Here is a 19392-nt window from a genome sequence, read left to right on the forward strand (position 1 = left end):
CGATATCATGCGCGCTAAACTCAAATCTTATTTGGAAAATAGAAAAGATCTATAAATTCAGCTAAACTCCAAGCGTATTTGGAAATATAGAAAAGATCTATAAATTAAATGTATAAGTTGTAAAATAAAATATGCAAGGTATACCTATATATCAACCGATACAGAAGCTGGAGTATTAATAATATTCCCTTTTTCAAAAAAAAATATTCTGAGAACAATAACTGGAGTCAGTTCACTATTACTGTCCATTTCCCCTCCTCAAGCCATGAAGCTAGCTATCTCAACAGCAACATTTCGGGAAGAAGTTATGTCCTGTCCACCGACGACTGTATGAGTGCAGTGGTTAGCTTAAGAAGACCTTTCTCCTATAGCTGGCTCACTGATGCTTGACAGGGATCTTCATCCTACTGCTAGCTAGGTCACTGATGGTGCTGGTGCTTTAATTATTTATTTATATAATTCAGTGGTCGTTGCACATAACAAAAACCAGGCCCCTTTTCTGTTGTAAATTGCGTACCAAGTTACATTTGAGATCGAAGTTGGCTAATAAAACCACACACGCATGGCCCGCTTCTTTATATACGCAACGTTGATACATTGGTTCCAATTCTCTTTCTCTAAATTTTTTAGAGCTAAAGCTCTGAATAACTAGTCTAAAGTTCACCGGTAGCATCGTCGCTCACCAGAAACCCTTTCATTGACCTACCTAACGGTACTTTGTTTATACGACTTGAGTGTATTTTTAAGGTAATTTCTCAACAGATCCTACCACTTTGCGCTTAATAAATGACGATCATCATGCATGTGAGTTTCCAGTGTGCTGCATTAGTGCAATTATGGTGGGTTATTGGTGGCCGTGATGCAATAGGGATGGAACCTGACGCAATAGCACATCCTTTTCTTTTTGTACACACCGGTCGAAATAGGAACGCGTCAGTAAAAAAATCGGTACCTAAACAAAATCGGACCGGCTCTACATCATTATATGGGGAGTGACGCAATAAAACAAGCAGCATAATGTGTTAGAGACACTCTATTAGGTACGGCGTATCGAAATTCTACGAAGATCTATGGTAGAACAACATAATTAATTGAGGACCCTTCCTCTCGTCTCCAAAGAGGACGGAAAAGGAGAAGAAGGAGCTCGATAAACATGTTCATATGTCGAAACTCGTGTAAAACATGGACACTGACCTTCGGAATCAGAGAGATTCACGGAAAGGAGGGGGGGGGGGACACAGGTGCGGTCGTGCGGAGATGCAAAAAAACGCCGATCGTTGTCAGCGGCGACAATATTCATCTATTTATATGGTTAAGATGCATGAATTACAACCGTGTGATTCCAATGACACATAGGATTGTCACATATCTGAGATAGGAGAACAATTTCGTCCTTTTTGTGCCCTGGACGTGTCGGGCGTACGACTTGTCTGCTTACCGGAAGGCTTCGGCGCTTTTTGTCAGTCTGCTGCTTGGACACAGCTACCATGCGTTTCAAATCTGATTTAGTGCGTTTACTAATAAACTACTAGGTAAACCTCTGCTAGTTTGTTTGTACCAGCAAGAAAAGAAAAAAAAAGACTTGGTAATCAATCTGTACACGAACATCAATGGACACACAGCTACAAATGCGTGTTACACTTACAGCGCGCCCTGTTTTTGCCGGAAAAAGAAAAGAAAAAGATTAAGTGCAGTAGTGTGCTCCAAACTGAAAAGCATTCTTGCTGCTAACAGCTAACTAATAATGAAACCCACATCCGAAAACCATCAGAGCAGCACAGATGATCTGGGCAACCATATGATCCCCCCCTACCGCGCGGTATATGCGCTGAAACGTCGAGCTCGATCCCGTCGCTCACGCTAGCGCTACTACTTTTAGTTTGCACGTCGTCTCTGCTGTCTGCTGCCAAGCCATGCATGTGGTGGACAGGTGGAGGCTCTCAAACAAAGACCGACCGACACTGGACAGCTTGGGATACCAGCGTCGCATGGGGGAGGGGGCGTCGTGGGTCGTGGCGACCGACCGACGACCGACGTGACGCGCGCGCCACTCGCGTCCCGCCAAGGCCGCGCGGCCGCGGCGCGGGCATGATTGGGCTCTCGGTTGGTGTGGAGTCCGACCGGTCTGGGCCGGGGCGACGGCAGCTGCTTCAGGTTCCGGTGCGGCGCGCGTGAACTGTGGCGTCGCGTCGCCCGCGCGGACAGGACAGGGCCACGGAACGGAACCGATACGGCCGGCAATCATAATAACTAGCTTACTTAATAGCCCCGGCGGTGATCCGATCGGCCTTTGCGCGGCCTCCCGGCTTCTTCCTCGCCTGTGCCGTGCGCCGCGTCCGTGTCCGGCAGGCCGTGCTGCGGCAGTCATAATATCTAGCGAGGTGTTTTCGGGTCCCATCCATCCAGACATGAACACCACCACGGTACTTGCGGCGAGGCCGCGAGAGGGATAGATGGCGAATCGGTAAGCCCTGGGTCGTATGGTCTTCTAATGGCGGCGTTTTTGTGTGCACGTGTCATCGTTCGTGGTGCAGCCCCCATGCCACGCCACGCCAAGCCACCGGTGGACAGCGCAGACGGTGTCGTGGACCGGCTTATCATTGTTTGTTATGCCGTTCTGGTGGAGGCGTCATCTGCGCCTGTGCGGGGGCGCACAGGCAGCCCGCAGCCAGGCACACGCACACACGGGCGCGTGCGTGTATTTAGGTCGCCCACGTCGGTGCTGCTCCCGGGGGGATTCATAGGACAGATGCCATCGGGCCTCGGCATATCCCCCGCCGTCGGGGGTCAGGAGCGCGCCCACCACACCAGCATATTCCACCGGAGCTGCCTGTGCCTGCCGTTCACAGCGCAGCGCAGTCTGCCAGCGGTTGCTTCCAGCTGTTCGCGGTAGCGGAGTTACTGCGAGACTTACAAAAGATATCTGACACAAGCACAAGAATCGGGAGAGTCTATATTTATTAGTCCCTGCTGACCAGTAATATGACATATCTTGCTCTAAGGTAACGAGACATTGAAATGGCTCCTGTAACCTTAGGGGTGTTTGGTTCTGTGGACTAAAGTTTAGCCCGGGTCACATCAAGCGTTTGACTTTCAAATAGGAGTATGAAATATAGACCCAACCAATTGTACTAGATTCGTCTCACTTTTTAATCTTCGGCTGAGAAATTAGTTTTATAATCCGACTACATTTAATACCCCGAACGGAGGTTCAAACATTCGATGTGATAGGAGCTAAATTTTAGCAGGGGCAAACCAAACACCCCCTTAGTCATTGTCACAAGAGATATAACTACATTTTAGACTCTGTTGTTGAGATCGGATAGGATTGCAAAAAAAAAAATAAAAAAATCAGTAGAGATTTTGACTTATTATAGATTTAAATCCGTCTCATTCACTCCAATCCACGAAAACGAATAAGCCATTAGTATGTGTTGGCGCCAGTCTGGCGCCAATCAGTGCAATGAGTACCGGTAGCGGCGCTCTCTACGGAAGCGCGGACGGTCCACGACCTGCGCAGAGGTTAGGGTTTCTGCCCGACGAGTTAGATGGTCCGCGCGTGCGTATAGACGACGGAGTTCACCAACAGCACTAGGATCTCGGTCCTAAGAGGGACCCGTCGGGGAGGAGAGGTCTTAGGATTTGTTTTGGGATCGACAGACCATCTAAGACGCCTCTAAACGACGTAGATTCGAACTAAGAGACAAACAAAACAATGCTTTCGTCACGCAGCCGGGGAACTGAGACATCAAACCTCGTTTAGATGGATCTTCACAGACTCGATGAATCTACAAAAAAAATGTTCATAGAACCCGGCCAGCAGGTACTCCTTGGCCTTCAGTGTCCTGTACCGCGCCGGCTGGTTCTCGCTTAAAAGAGCAGCGGGCGCCGGCTCAATCTCTTCGTCGGGATCCAGGCCGTGGAACATGGCCAACGAGATCCTCTCCTTCTCCGCGTTGCTCACCGCCCTGTGCACCGGGCTCCTCAAGACCCCGTTGCTAATTATCTGCGTCCGTCAAGGTCGTCAAACCGACAGCCTGCTGAAATATGCAATTCATGACAGATGTCACAGTGTATAAGTAATTAAGTACTATGGAACTGTAGGGTACCTCCATGAAGTCTCCTACGTTAATCAGCAACATGAAAGGACTAGCTGGGACATTATTGTGCCACACGCCATCCCTGAGAACTTGCAGTCCACTGACGTCTTTGTCGATGAGAAGAATGGTAAGGACACCACTACTGTCCGAGTGAGGCTTCACGCCAAAGACGAGATCCGGCCTTGGACACGGCGGGTAGTAGTTAAATCTGGCGAAACAGTCTTCGCCAAGCCCTAAAGTCTTGGCTGTTGTCCCAAGGATACAGTCCTTGATTCTCTTGCAGTTCAATGTGTACTCATGTAAAAGACCCCTGTAAATAAATTAGTTCAACAAACTATTTCGGGTTACTTACTGATGCCATGCCTTTTTTTTTCTTCTTCTTCTTTTTACTTGATCTACATTGTCTATATATATATGCTGCAATAATAAGAAGGCAAATGCTAAATATGGCTTGCAAAATCGACAAACATTACCTGAAAGTTTTGGGATGCTGAGGCCAATGGACGAGATTCCTCTCGTCTTCCGGTTCTACCCTGACTGAGATGCAGTCGATCCATCCATCCAGTCAAGGCTCTGATCCTCGGATCTCACTGGGTCTCATTTCCATATCCTTCCACCTGGAAATGCCTGCCGTCTATCAAGTTGCTGCACTTGTGCTTCTCTTCGATCGAGCGGCAGATGGAAAAACTCTCTTGACGCTTCCATTAAATCGTCCATCAAATCGGTTTCTATGCCATGGTTAGCAACCTGGAATTACAATTACATCCACTTGCCTGTTTACATTACATGTCGCGAAGCATGCAGCAGGTATTTGATGAAGGAAAGTAACACCAGCATGCAAGACGGGAAGGAAGGAACAGAAGCTGAGAGAGAGGCTCACCAGGAAGAGCCCCCCAGGTCTGCAGGGCCAACCGGAGCTTGCCGCTCTCGTCGTCGTCGGCACCACCAGCAGTCGACAGCCGGCTGAGGTCGATCACAGGGATGGGCTCCAGTGTCTCGGCACCAACGTCTAGGCTGACAGGATGATACTGCTCCGGCTGCATGTACCTGCTTGGTGGTTGCTGCACCTTGGCCGCCAGTTCTTGCACTAACATAGGAATCCTCCATGATTCATCCGCCATAAGTGGAATGCTCTCCTGGATTTTTTTTCCAGAGTTTGTTTATTGGTGGATTTCACTGGCTAGCAAAGAGGCTTGGGGTCGTCCACTCACTTGACAAACTGGATTTCTGGAAAGGACAATTATTAATTTGTAGTTGTTGTCTTAATTCAATACATTAAATCCATACAGTTACTGTCAAAAAATAGAGCGACAAGTCATCCCTGCCATTACAAAATCTATATAGCCTTGTCCGATTATTCTTATTTCGTATAGATTGGATGAGATTGAAAAAAAAAATAGGAAGAATGTTGACCGACTATTCCACTATCCCGTCCCGTCTACAGAAACGAACGAACATGCCCTAAAATAGGACAGATGAAATTAAACATTTACGAGTACCAAATTTCTCTAGGCAGCAAGAGGGTTCAATCAGCTGCTTGATAGAGAGCTACTTCGATTTTTTTGTCCTCTGAAGGAAGGTACTCACAGAAATAGTCCACTAGTGACGACGTGATGTCCTCAAGACCTCAACAACACCTCATCTGAATTAAGCGGCAAGGCAAGGCCTAACCGAAATCAACCACGGGCGGAGGCAATTCGTGCCGTCGTGGGAGATCCTGGAGGCAGGAAGGCAGCATAGACAGGTAGCCGGTCGCCGGTCTGGGCGGCGGAAGGCGGAAGGCGGTGCCTGAAGAGAACAGGTATGAGCACGCGACGGCGTGCCAGGCTGCCACTACTCTGGATCAAAGGTCGGCGCACCTCTTATCGCACTGATTACTCACCGAAATGTCGACGAGTCGCGGTACCGAGATGAAGCGGTGGTGGATACCGGAGAAGAAGGGAGATTCGCCGCGAGCTGCTGGCTTCTGAAATTTAGTATCCCCATTATGACGATTGAGATTGTAGTATTATAATATTAGGCGGTGATACCAAAACAATCAATATAATGTAGTAGACGAGGATAGACAACTGATTTTATCTAGCAATGAGGTTCCGACTGCTAGCCACAACAATCCAGGTCATTCCACTCCCCTGCCAATAGAAAATCAGCTCAACTCAAATTATAACTTGCAAATCTTCATTGAGTCAATCACAAACATACCAGAACCACCCCTAATCCATTCCCCTCCGAACAGAAACATGTGTGTCATATCACCAGTAGTGCGGGGTCAGACAATCTAGGTGCAAATGCAAATAAAAATGTTATCTCGACAGGTAAACGATCGAGTGGCAGGTTGGCAGCAAAACAAAAACTAAAGATTGAGGGGCAGTCGCGATGCCATCTCCAAAGCCCAGGAAATTCTCATTGCAAAGTTAAATAATTCTGCAACCATACAATACCAATGTTTAAGTGCTTCCACCTCCAATAATCATATAAATTTTATTGAACAGATTGAAAGCCTTTTCTTAAAACCCCTCAACAAGGATCAGATGGAGGCAATTATGGAGCTGGCAAATCAAGGCAAGAGGAAGAAAGGAAGCAGGTCCAGGGGCAGCAATGTGTCGCCACTCAAAGCCCCCATCATCGAGGTTGTTCCCGAAATATGAGCTGAGCGTCCTGTTCAGCTACCAGTGGTTCTAGTCTTTTATTTTATGTATCCCAAGTTAGTTCTCCCTTGCTCGTGTCAGGGGGCAGAGCAAGATGTCCTAAAGGTTCTTTTGCTAGACTGTTGGTCGTCGCATGGTATTTGGTGGTCCTAGAGGTGGTTTTCGAATCATTGGATCATTGTACCTCTGTATCTTAGTAATTTCAGTTTGGAACTTTTGTGTGTCTCATGGGACATGTGTATCTTACTGTTGGTGAACAAGCTTGCCAGTCTGCATCAAATGTTAGCTATGTTATATTTTTTATGTGGCAATATCTGTTCAAGTAGAGGGTTCATCTTTTAATGAATACAAACTGCTATATTTCATCTTGGAATGTGAGGGGTTTGAATGCCTGTGCTAAGCGGGAAAGTGTGAGGCAAACAATTCTTTCTACCAGCGCAACTATTATTTGTCTCGAGGAGACAAAAATTATAAGTTGGACTAAAGATTTATTAAAGGAAACTGTGGGTTGCAAGCTTGCAAAGCAGACTATACATTTACCCTCTCTAGGAGCATCGGGTGGAATTCTTATTGCTTGTGATGAAGACTATTTTGATATTGCTCCAATTACTTACACTTCAATCTACTCAATATCAGCTAGGGTCAGCTTCAGATTGGAGGACATGGTGTGGGACTTAACGACTGTTTATGGCCCCCAGCAGGAGAATGAAAAAATTATCTTTCTATCTGAACTGTGTACCATCTCTAACCTGATGAGACCTGAATGGTTGATTTTAGGAGACTTCAACATGATAAGGAGAGTCACTACAGTAAAAGAGGAAACGTTCGACGGCCACGTTATGTCCGACGGCCCTCCTAGGCAACCGTCGGACATAAGGTTATGTCCGACGGCCAAGGGCTGCCGTCGAAAATAATAATAAACAGCCGACGGCTGTCAGACTAGCCGTCGGACATAAGTTTATGTCCGATGGCCCGTCTGGCAGCCGTCGGACATAACCGTATGTCCGACGGCCTCCTAGGGCACCGTCGGAAATAAGGAATTTTAACCGACGCCCTGAGCCCGCATCGTTTCATTCTACCGCGCGCAGCCCATGCAGCCAAGCCGCCGCCGCCGCCGCCGTAGACCTCTCGTCGCCGTGACTCCGCCGCCGCCGCAAGGTTGCTCCACCACCGCCCAAGCACAGCCCGTGCCCGACGACCTCCCCTCCCGCCCCGACGCGCAGCCCGAGCACGACGCCACCGACGCCACCGGAGCCGCCCCGACGCAGCCCGCGGCCGCCGGAGCCTCTGCCCCCGTCCCGCCCCGACCCCGCCGGAGCTCGCTTCACCGGCTCATCGTCCGGCAAAGTGAGCAATTTTAAAAGATTTAGTATAATTTTGTGTATAAATATATATTGTTTGCTAGTAGCAATGTTTAGTTTTGTTATGTCCGACGGCTTAATTTAATTATGCAATTAAATTAGCTTGTTTTAATTTATTTATTAGTGGCTATATAATTTAAACTTTTAATTTCCGAGGGTAATTATTAAGCCCTCGTAAATAAGGTTGTTTTATTTGATTTAGGGTCCCGTGAAATAATTTTTTTAGTGCTATTGTATTAGTTTGGTTAATTAGTGGCTACTGTATTAGTGTGGTTAATTAGTAATCATAACTAATTAAGTTAACGTCTCATATCTAGTATGGAGGAGAATCGTCGATGGATGTATAAAGGTTGGAAGAAAAGAGGTGCTCTATCAAGTGAGTGGGTTGCCAAGACTGATGCTTTTCTCGACCATGCTTTTGCTCGGTCAGAGACTGGAACCGATGTTAGGTGCCCTTGTAGCAAGTGTCGGAACATTAATTTCCTTGACAGGAGGACTATATCGATATATATTTGCAAGAACGGTTATATGCCAGGCTATGAGGTGTGGGTGCACCACGGTGAGGACCCACCTCCTCGTATTGTATCGGAAGTTTAGTCACATGAAGAGGAGGACTACGATAGGATGGAAGAGATGCTTGACGATGTACGCCATGAGCTTCTAACCGTCGATTCGGAGAACCCCGGTCAACCCACCGAGTTTGAGGATCCAGCTACACCTGAGGTTCAGAAGTTCTTCGAGCTCCTTAAAGCTGCCGAAGAGCCGTTGCATGAGCACACAAAAGTGACCGTCCTTGTATTTGTGACTCGACTTATGGCTATTAAGTCTAAGTTTGCATTCTCAAACAACTGTTACAAGGAGCTTTTGAACTTGATCAGTGATGTACTTCCGGAGAATCACAAGATGCCAAAGGACATGTATCAGTCTAAAAAGTTGTTATCTGGGCTCGGTATGGACTACGAAAAAATCGATGTCTGTGAAAATAATTGTATGCTTTTCTGGAAGGAGACCGCAGGTGAGAAGAATTGTACTGTATGTGGTGAGCGTAGATTCGTTGAGGTTGAAAACGACGATGGTTTGACCGTGACTACGAAGATTGCATGTAAGCAGCTTCGTTACATGCCTCTTATACCTCGGTTGAAACGTTTGTTCATCTCCAAGAATACAGCCAGATACATAAGGTGACACAAAGAAGGGGTACATGAGAATCCAAATGTCATGGTGCACCCAGCTGATACAGATGCATGGAAGGCACTAGATGCTTTTGATTCCAGCTTTGCTGATGAAGTGCGGAATGTCCGCTTCGGTTTGGCAACAGATGGTTTCTCGCCATTCAATCTAACTGCAACGTCCTACTCATGTTGGCCCGTCTTTGCTGTTCCATACAACCTTCCACCAGCTCTTTGCATGAAATATGAATTTATTTTCTTGTGTCTTGTAATACCTGGTCCGGATCATCCTGGAACAAAGATCGATGTGATGATGAGACCCCTGATTGAAGAATTGAAAATTTTGTGGGAAGGAGTCGAGGCGTACGATTGTTACAAGAAACAGAAGTTCAACCTGAGAGCCGCGTTTTTATGGTCTATTCATGATTTTATGGCTTATGGTATCTTTGCTGGATGGAGTTGTCATGGGATTTTGACATGTCCGATATGCGTTGAAGACACTTTATGCTTTCGACTAAAGTTTGGTGGAAAGATATGTTACTTCGATTGCCATAGATGTTTTTTGCCAAAGGATCACCCGTTCAGGTTCGATAGGAACGCTCTTAAAAAGGACACGATTGTGACGAGGGGACCACCCAAGCGTCTAAGTGGTCCAGAGATTCTCGCGAGACTTAATGATTTGAAACTAAACGAACATGGAAATCGTTTTGAAGGTTATGGAACCGAGCATAATTGGACTCACAAATGTGGTCTATGGGATCTCCCTTATATGAAAGCCTTGATTCTAATGCATAACATTGATGTCATGCACCAGGAACGAAATATGGGTGAAAGCATTATCAGCACTTGCATGAATATCACTGACAAAACAAAAGACAACCCTAAGGCAAGGAAAGACTTGGCCTTAATATGTAGAAGACCAACTATGGAGATAGGAGAGAATCAGAAGAAGCCACGTGCTCCTTTCAGTATTAAACCTAAAAGGAAGAAACACTTGATGAAATGGTTGAAAAACTTAAAGTTCCCAGATGGTTACGCCGCGGGCTTTAGAAGGTCTGTGAATTTGAAGACGGGCAAGTTTTCTGGGTTGAAGAGTCATGACTACCACATAATAATGTAAAGACTCCTTCCTGTTATGTTTCGTGGTTTTGTAAAAAATGATGTCTGGAAAGCATTAGTGGAGCTAAGCTACTTTTATAGACATCTTTGTGCCAAAGAAATAAAGAAAGAGATGATGGAGAAGCTTGAGCAACAAATACCGATTTTGGTATGCAAACTTGAAAAAATATTTCCACCAAGTTTCTTCAATCCGATGCAACATCTACTTGTTCACCTACCATACGAAGCTAAGGTAGGAGGTCCTGTGCAATATAGATGGATGTATCACATCGAAAGGACACTAAAGAAGCTACGTGCAATGGTTGGTAATAAGAGACGAGTTGAAGGGTGCATCGCTGAAGAATTCAAATACAAAGAGATAGCATCGTTCACGGGCCTGTACTTTGCAGAGGAACACAATGTCAATGCCCATACGTTGCGGTATCATGTCGACGAGCCCCCTATTAGTGATATTGAAATTTTTCAATGGAGGGGCAAAACTATAGGACCCAGCACAACATACTGTTTCACCAACGACGAATGGAAGACTGCTTTACTCTACATGTATAACAACATGGAAGAGATGAGTCAGTTTCTCCTGTAAGTGTAAACTTTATTTTAGTCATTGCCGCTAGAATTTTTGTTGTGATACTAAAAGGTTTGTTTCCTTGTACTAACAGGGAATTTGATTCTCAAAATTGCATCTCTGGCTGTGATCGTGACCAGATTCGTCGAGAGGGAAAAGATGGGGGACTTAATTTCTTGTGTTGGTTTCGAGATTATGTAGATAAAAATGACAATATACACCCGGACCTTCGACAATTATCCCTAGGAGCAGTAACTGGTAGACGTTATGGTCGGTATGATGTCAATGGTTTTAGATTCCGTTCCACAAGGATCGAAGATGATCATCCTCTAGCAGCCACAACAAACTCCGGAGTTGTAACTAGAGCTGTCAATGATGAAGGGAAGGTGACTAATTATTATGGAGTCATTAATGATATAATCGAGTACAAGTTTTTTGGAGATAAACAACTCAAAGTGGTGTTCTTCGATTGTGATTGGTTTTCTCCAAATACAACGCGAGAAAATCAATATGGCATGGTGGAAGTCAAACACAACGATAGATTAAAAGGCCACGACACTATAATCCTTGCCCACCAATGCGAGCAGGTGTGTTATATGCCATATCCATCTAAGAAAAATGGTTTGGTTGATTGGAGGGTAGTGTACAAAGTTAATCCTCGTGAACGACTATATGCTCCTGGTGATGCCGGTTATGTTGAAAGTCAAATCGAGCAGGAAGTGGGGGCTGCTGAGATTTTCCAAGACGAAGAACTTACAAGCACGTTTAATGTACAAACTGAAATGTTGGAAGAATCTTTATTAGGCGATCAAAATGATGTAGAGGTTCCTCCAAAAAGAAAACGAGTGACGAGAAAGAAGAAAGCTACTTGGCGTCCATTAAATCGACGAAAGCAACTAGATCCTGATTTTGATTACGATTACGATTGACGAGTATGGATCATGATTTTATTGCATATTTTATGATTTTATTGCATATTTTATTATTTTATTGTCGATTTATGTACTAACTTGTTTTTGTTAAAATAGGATGTCAAAGAAAATGAAGTCTTTTGCTCGTAGTTTGCTTGGGACGAGGAGTAGCTCGAGGAGCAGCTCGAGGGGTGAGGATTCAGTTTTTCAGGGCACATGTTCTACCATGAGCAGACGGAGAGCGCTGGCAGAACATTTGCCTCCACAAGATGTAAGTTAGTTGTTAAATTACATTATTTGAGTTACTTAATATTGTATGATGTAAGTTATTTGTTTCATAGGATGCTGAAATTGAGGAACCAGTGGTAGAGGATCATGCAAGAGATGATGTTGAAGATGATGGTGGAGATAATGTGGGAGATGATGCTGGAGACGACATTGGTGGGGATTCTGGGGCTGGGGATTCTGGGGCTGGTGGAGATTCCGCAGTTGGGTCTGGAACTTGCGATTCAACTGAGCCATGAGTTACTATACTAAGTGCATGGTTCACTCTTGTAGGTTGGGTATTTTTGATTCTACGATTGATTCCAGAGAGCTGAGACATCGTGGACGACAATCCACATCGTCGTCTTCACAGTCGTCCCGTTCACGATCATCCATCCATGAGATAGAGCTTGCAGTGTTGCGTCAACAGGCAGAGTACCATCAATCAGTCTTGAGGGAACAATTGGAGTACCAGAGGCAACAATCTGAATACCAGAGACAACAAGCCGAGTATCAGAAGAAGAGGGGTGAGTATTATGCAAGCCTCCAGGCCCAAAATCAAGCTCTTCTCTCGGTAAGTTGAAGTAACATTTTGTAGCTTATTTTGCAAAACACATGATGTGTATCTTATTTGCTCAACAATGACTTGTATATAATTTGTAGCAACTAGCCCAACAAGCGGGCGTCCCGATGCCGACATATGGGATGCCGCCTCCGGACTTTGCACTGCCAATGCCAATGTTGGTGCCTCCACCTCCGCCTCCGTCACAATTCCCTATGGTATGTACACATATGCGTGTGTGACATGTTCATAGATGTCTTATGTGTTTAAATGAACAACTGAGTGGTTACTATTTCATGTGCTTGTGTTATAGGGATTTCAGACACCACCCGCTTCAGTTGCCGCACCTGGAGATGGGTCTGGTCAAGACGACACAACACATTCGTGGGTGAACAACCTTTTCAACACGCAGAGTCCAGCCGGAGGAGGTGGCGATGGATATGAGTGATAATGATGTAAAACACTTGTTGCAACCTTTCATGTGAAAGACTATCCGTCGAACAATGTTCATTTTGGATTTTGGACAACTATGTTGATGTAAACACTTGTTGCAACCATTTGGAACTATATGTCTGTCGGCGTTTCGAGACCGGGGGGTCCCTAAGCCGACGAGTGAGTGTGCTGCGTGCCCCAGCCCAGATGGGTCGAGCGCGTGGGCGAGCGCGAAGGGGGGAGAGGCGAGGTGGCCGGAGACGAGCGTGAGAGAGGTGGAAGTCCCGCGGCCTTCGTGTTCGTCCCGCGCCCAGGTCGGGTGCGCTTGCAGTAGGGGGGTTACAAGCGTCCACGCGGGTGAGGGAAGCGAGCGGCCCCAAGAGAGCGCCTGTCCCGTCCTCGGTCCCGCGCGGCCAACCCTCTCTAAGAAGGCCCTGGTCCTTCCTTTTATAGTCGTAAGGAGAGGATCCAGGTGTACAATGGGGGGTGTAGCAGAGTGCTACGTGTCTAGCGGAGGGAGAGCTAGCGCCCTAAGTACATGCCAATGTGGCAGCCGGAGAGATCTTGGCACCCTGCTGGTGTGATGTCGTGGCTGTCGGAGGAGCAACGGAGCTTGGCGGAAGGACAGCTGTCGGAGCGGTCGAGTCCTTGCTGACGTCCACCTGCTTCCGTAAGGGAGCTGAGAGCCACCGCCGTCATAGAGCTTGGGAGGCGCCATCATTGCCTATCTGGCGGAGCTGGTCAGATGGGACACCGGTCTTGTTCTCTGTGGCCCGAGTCGGCTCGGGGTAGAGTGGTGATGGCGCTCCCTGTTGACGTGGCGGGCCCGCGCCCGAGGCCGGGCGACGTGGGGGCTCCTCCGAAGCTAGGGTCAAATCTGTCTTCCGTTGCCGAGGCCGAGTCCGAGCCCCTGGGTCGGGCGAGGCGGAAGTCGTTCGGCAGAGGCCAGGGTGGAGTCTGAGCCCTGGGGTCGGGCGAGGCGGAGTTCGTCGTCTTTCGGGGCCGAGCCCGAGTCCGAGCCCTGGGGTCGGGCGGAGCGGAAGTCGTTCGGCAGAGGCCAGGGCGGAGTCCGAGCCCTGGGGTCGGGCGAGGCGGAGTTTGTCGTCTTCCGGGGCCGAGCCCGAGTCCGAGCCCTGGGGTCGGGCGGAGCGGAGTTCGCCGTCTTCCGGGTCTTAGCCCGAGTCCGAGCCCTGGGGTCGGGCGGAGCGGAAGTCGTTCGGCAGAGGCCAGGGCGGAGTCCGAGCCCTGGGGTCGGGCGAGGCGGAGTTCGTCGTCTTCCGGGGCCGAGCCCGAGTCCGAGCCCTGGGGTCGGGCGGAGCGGAGTTCGCCGTCTTCCGGGTCTTAGCCCGAGTCCGAGCCCTGGGTCGGGCGGAGCGGAGTTCGCCGTCTTCCGGGTCTTAGCCCGAGTCCGAGCCCTGGGGTCGGGCGGAGCGGAGTTCACCGTCTTCCGAGTCTTAGCCCGAGTCCGAGCCCTGGGGTCGGGCGGAGCGGAGTTCGCCGTCTTCCGGGTCTTAGCCCGAGTCCGAGCCCTGGGTCGGGCGGAGCGGAGTTCGCCGTCTTCCGGGTCTTAGCCCGAGTCCGAGCCCTGGGGTCGGGCGGAGCGGAGTTCCCTATGGCGCCCCTGGCGAGGCCTGACTGCCTGTCAGACTCACTCTGTCGAGTGGCACTGCAGTCGGAGTGGCGCAGGCGGCGCTGTCCTTCTGTCAGACCGGTCAGTGGAGCAGCGGAGTGACGGCGGTCACTTCGGCTCTGCCGGGGGGCGCACGTCAGGATAGAGGTGTCAGGCCACCTTTGCGTTAAATGCCCCTGCAACTCGGTCAGTCGGTGCGGCGATTTAGTCAGGGTTGCTTCTTAGCGAAGCCAAGGCCTCGGGCGAGCCGGAGATGTGTCCGCCGTTAAAAGGGGGGCCTCGGGCGAGACGGAAGTCCCTCGAGGTCGGCTGCCCGAGTCCGAGGCTAGGCTCGGGTGAAGCGTGATCGAGTCACTCGTATGGACTGATCCCTGACTTAATCGCACCCATCAGGCCTCTGCAGCTTTATGCTGATGGGGGTTACCAGCTGAGAATTAGGCGTCTTGAGGGTACCCCTAATTATGGTCCCCGACAGTAGCCCCCGAGCCTCGAAGGGAGTGTTAGCACTCGCTTGGAGGCTTTCGTCGCACTTTTTTGCAAGGGGACCAGCCTTCCTCGGTTGCATTTTATTCCGGTGGGTGCGCGCGAGCGCACCCGCCAGGTGTAGCCCCCGAGGCCTCGGAGGAGTGGTTTCACTCCTTCGAGGTCTTAATGCCTTGCGTAACGCTTCGGCTGGTCTGGTCGTTCTCTCATGCGAACTGGCCGTAGCCCGGGTGCACGGTCGGGGCCCAAGTTCTCGGGCTGGTATGTTGACGCTGTCAACGGTTCGGCCGGAGCCGGGTTTGCGAGAGCAGCCCCCGAGCCTCCGCACAGGGCGAGAGGACGATCAGGGACAGACTCGACTTTTTGCATACGCCCCTACGTCGCCTTTCCGCAAGGAGGAGGGGGGGGAGTGCGCCATGTTACCCTCGATGGGCACCGAACATGGTGTCTCCGGTGAGCTGCAAGCGGGTAATCCGAGTGGACGTCCGTGCCCCGTTCGTTGGGGGTCGGCTAGGGGCCCAGAGGCACGCCCAAAAGTACCTGCGGGTGATCTGCCGGACCCGATCCCCTGGCGACGGGGTCCGAGGGCTCGATGCCTCCCTCCGATGGGATTCTGTTACAAGATCGCTCCCGCTGGTCTCAGAAATGTCCTAGGGTACCTCGGGAGCGCAGCCCGAGCCTCGGTTATGTATCGAACGTACCCCTGGTCATCCCTCGCTCGGCGTCTGAGGCGACTGTGAACCCTTCGGGGGCCAGCCTTCGAACCACTGATCAGTAATGGGCGCGGAGCCCGAGTAGCCTGAGGCGGCCATGGAGCCCTTCGGGGGGCCGGCCTTCGAACCCCTGACCAGTAGTGGGTGTCGGGCCCACGCGATCTGAGGCGACTGTTGAACCCTTCGGAGGGCCAGCCTTCGAACCTCTGATCAGTAGGGGGGGGCTCGGAGCCCGGTTCCTTCACAGGGAAGGATCCTTTTCGGGGTATCCCCCTTTCCCGGTCCCTGTTGCAAGAGATAGAGAAAGAGGAAAAAGGAAAAGGATACGAAATTGAACGACGTGGCGTACCTTTTTTGGCGCGGTTATTACGGCGAAGGCGATGCGTCGTCCGCTTCTCCTGCCGGAAGCGCCGCCTGCTCCGCCGCGGAGTTAATGCGACGGGGCGAGTGGTTGGCGGGGCGGCCGTTGCGCGTGCGCGGGCCGTTCGAGGAACGGATCACGGGCGCACCGTCTTCACTCCGTGGGAGGAGGCTCTCTTGCTGTCCCTGGATGGGACGTGAGCCTGGCTGACGACGTGACTGCTGCTCCCATCCGCCTGCCACCGTCATTACTACCGGCCCACTTTCGGCCGCATTGACCGTCGCGCCAGGTTGGCGCCACTGGGTCGTGCGCTGTGCCGCCTCGAGTCGCGGCATAGGCTCCGCAACCGAAGAGGTGCGACGGTGGCACAAGTGGTGGCGCGGTTGCTTGCAGGCAGCAACTGGCGCGCTGGTTGCGTGACGCGTGGGCCTGGGCCTCTAAGCTGGCGTGTCAGAAGTCGGAGAAGCGCGTCCACCTGGCGTGGTTGCATGCCGCCTGCATGGCTGCCCGCCCCTCCCGCCCGTTGGTCTGGGCAAAAGTGGGGGGTCGCTTGTAACCGCTGGGCGGTTGCGCGCACCACGCGCGGCGGTTTGGCTTCTTCTGCTCTGAGCCGGTTTGCATGACATGCGGGGCCCAGCCCCCGAGTCGCAGGGGTGGGCCTTGGAGCGTGTTGGAGAAGACTCAGCCCGCGGCGTTTGGGGGCGCACGTAGGGAGAGTTGCCTTTAAAAGGAGGGCGACCCCTTTCGGAAGGCAACCATGTCTTCTTCCTCCTTCATGCGTCGTGTCTTTCCATCTTCCAAGCCCCCGGATGGGGGGTACCCACCGTCTTTCCGCCTCCTCGTTGGAGGAACGCAACTCCGTGGGAGTTGGTACCTTTCAGCCATCGTTCGGCTTCAAGGATTTTCATCACGCAGCCCGGCTGCACCCCTCGACCGGCGGTCACCCAAGATGGTGACCTCCAGTTCGACGGTGGGGAGAGCGAGCCAGGCTGCGGCCTCTACCCCTCCCTCGGCCTCAAGGATTTTCGTCATCCAGGCCAAGATGAAGGATGAGGCGAGTCGGGGGGCTGCCCCCGCATGGGTCGGCTGCCTTTTTCTTCCCCCGCGCCTGGGGGAGAATGGCATCCTTCCGTCCCACGGGGACTTCCTCCAGCCATGCCGGGATAGGTAGGGCGCTAGTAGCCCTGGGTCTCCGTCTCCCGGCCTGAATGGCTGCTTCTCGTCCTCTGCGGGTGAGAGCCCTCCTGTCGTAACACCTGCCCCGAAGCTGCTGCCTAAGCCGCTTCGCCGCCCGGGGCGGGGGTGGTTGTTGTCGTAGTCAGAACGGGCGGCGGCGAGCCGCTCGTCAGTCTTCTGTTGCTCCGCAGGCCTTCCCCCATGGAGTGGGGTTGTTCGTACCTGTGGAGGGGGAACCAGAGTTCCGTTTGTAATGGCATTTCGATTGCCAGGGTTTTTGTTCATTGTGGCTGTCGAGGCCTGAACATGTATGTAATTTCGGCACGGAGCCGTGTTTTTTCCTCATTTTCGAGCACTAAGTCTCGCCTGTTGATTATCTGTACCACTTCACCAAGCATGAGTCGCCCCGTGTCAAGGTGACGAGTGAGGTATCCGTATCCCGGAGGCGTAGGAATCCCTCGGCTCGATCGGCCTTGTTGTCTGAGGCTCCTCTAGCTTAGTTAAAGAGACCCCTCGGCCGCTCTTCGACGAGCCGAGGCCAGGGGTAGCGATATCAGTACGAACAGAGGCAGAGTTGGCTCGAAAATGGGAACCTGGTTGGCCGGAGCCTAGCCGGGTTGTCCGTCAGCGGATCCGACGCCGGAGTCGATCAGCCGAGGCCTCGGGTCGGGCTAGCGCCCTTGGAAGATGGTTGGCCGAGGCCCCGGGGGTAGCCGGCCGAGCCGCCTGTTCGGGCCGGATTCCCGGAGAAGTCCCTGCGCCGCCGTCCGAGGCTGGGTCGAACCTTGCTGAAGACGTCGTCGATGCCGAAGGTGCTACGGCCCCCTTCAGCGTGAAGACCCGAGCCTGCAGGATCAGATCGTCCTGTAGCGTGTGCCTTCTGCGGCCGCTGAGGCCAGAAAACACACCCTCGCTGCGCTTGTAAAGCTGCATCTCTTTTCCCCTTATTCCGAGCATCTGGACTTTCCGTCGGTAACAGGGATGTTTGTGCGGGCGAGAGTTGCTTCTCGTGGAAGGTGATGAGTGAGGTATCCGTATCCCGGAGGCGTAGGAGTCCCTCGGCTCGGTCAGCCTTGCCGCTTACGCGTACCTTCACCCGTCCATGAGGCCCTGTCTCCGACTTAGTCGAGAAAGCTTGAAGGACCACTTTGGCAGAAGAGCTTCCGAACGTGAAGACTTGTCCGGTCCACGGAGTCGCTTTATCCGAACGCGAGTTACTTATCGCAGAAGGTGATGAGTGAGGTATCCGTATCCCGGAGGCGTAGGAGTCCCTCGGCTCGGTCAGCCTTGGCTGCTTACGTGTACTCCGTCGTTTCCAGGATCCGCTTTTCGAAGTAGTCAAAAAGCACGAAAGAAATTCTGCTAAAAAGAGATCTTTTTTCGAGGGAAAAATTCGACGCAGAGGGGGTCTCCCCCCTTTTAGCCCCCGAGGGAGGGTCGGGCTTTGCCGGGGCGAGGCCGACCCTTCCTTGATGACTAAACTTTTGCGTGGGTGCGAGGTATATGAACAACTTAAAAACATCTTAAGGGTAGAAGCGACGTAGCTGTTTGATGTTCCAAGCGTTGCCGTAGACCTCGCCTTGATTGTTGGCCAGCTTGTATGTTCCGGGCTTCAGGACTTTGGCGATGACGAATGGCCCCTCCCAGGGGGGCGTGAGCTTGTGCCTCCCTCGGGCGTCCTGCCGCAGTCGAAGCACCAGATCGCCCACCTGGAGGTCTCGGGACCGGACCCCTCGGGCGTGGTAGCGTCGCAGGGACTGCTGGTACCGCGCCGAGTGTAGTAAGGCCTTGTCCCGAGCCTCTTCCAGCTGGTCCAGTGAGTCTTCTCGGCTAGCTTGGTTGCTTTGTTCGTTGTAGGCCCTCGCCCTCGGGGAGCCGTATTCCAGGTCTGTGGGCAA

At 51.2% G+C, this 19392-nt stretch overlaps 1 pseudogene; it reads right to left on the minus strand.

Moving 5' to 3' along the window:
* Positions 1-3702: 3702 nt before the first annotated feature.
* Positions 3703-6545, minus strand: LOC103637996 (protein SRG1-like; annotated as a pseudogene).
* Between the last annotated feature and the right edge of the window lie 12847 nt (positions 6546-19392).

This window comes from Zea mays, chromosome 9, assembly GCF_902167145.1.
Source record: "Zea mays cultivar B73 chromosome 9, Zm-B73-REFERENCE-NAM-5.0, whole genome shotgun sequence".
Lineage (NCBI taxonomy): Eukaryota > Viridiplantae > Streptophyta > Magnoliopsida > Poales > Poaceae > Zea > Zea mays.